The sequence below is a fragment of the Palaemon carinicauda genome, chromosome 27 (genome assembly GCF_036898095.1).
Source record: "Palaemon carinicauda isolate YSFRI2023 chromosome 27, ASM3689809v2, whole genome shotgun sequence".
Lineage (NCBI taxonomy): Eukaryota > Metazoa > Arthropoda > Malacostraca > Decapoda > Palaemonidae > Palaemon > Palaemon carinicauda.
The window spans coordinates 50,987,199-50,988,232 of record NC_090751.1 but is presented as its reverse complement, the minus strand read 5'-3'; positions in this window follow the sequence as shown (position 1 = coordinate 50,988,232).

Sequence of the window (1,034 nt, the reverse complement as noted above, 5' to 3'; positions counted from 1 at the left end):
ATATATATATATATATATATATATATATATGTGTGTGTGTGTGTATATATATATATATATATATATATATATATATATATATATATATATATATATATATATATATATACATATATAATTCTTGCAATGCTTTTAAGAACAAGGGCTGGGGAAGTTCTGAACAGGTGATACCTTCTCCGAGAGGAGGTAGACTTATTCAGCTTCAGGAGGATGCAGTGCCCTAAGAACAATATTTAATTGGCACAAAGACATACTTTTCATACTGGACTTCAAGGCCGTTCTGTTGTACAAGGTCAAGAACAATTCGTAGGTGATGGAGGTGTTCCTCTTTGGAGGAAGGGAACACAAGCATGTCATCCACATAACATACACAGAAGAGGTCCCCTCAGATGACATCCATGAGGTTTTGGTAGTAATCCAATTATGTCTGTATGTTTAGAAAACTGTAATCCTTATGAGGGCACAGGAAGCCATCCTTTATCAAACTGATGTGTAGGGGTGACGACCATGGGCATGAGGCTTTATGACAAAGGTTCATTTCTTCTATTTCAGTAAACTTTCTTTTAGCAGCTGCTTAAAGGTCCAGGCCAAGACCCCTAAACCTGGCATACACTGGGGCCCTGCTGTCTTGAAATGGTGATCAATACCGTACTTGGTGGAAACAGTTGTCGTTGGGCAAAGTTCTGGTCGGAAGACTTTGACATGAGTAGATGGGTGTAGGCATCTGTGGGTGCACTGTTATGTTTTGCGAGGTTGAAGGGTCAGTTTGGAGAGGTATAGCCGAGTATGAATCTCCGTTGACTAAACATCGATGCGAAACACCAACCAGGATGTCAATCTGTCCAAATATTTCTTCGCAGAAGCACTGAATCTTCAGTGGTAGTAGCATAATTGCAACCGATGGGCAGCAGTAAGTGACTATAGAGGTCATTGGCAGGGGCATGAGCTAGGAGCAGCATGTGTGTATGGTGGGTCGCTTTTTAGCTGGTCCAGCATGTCACAGGGTGGGCCTCTGTGTCCTGCCACATTCTCAT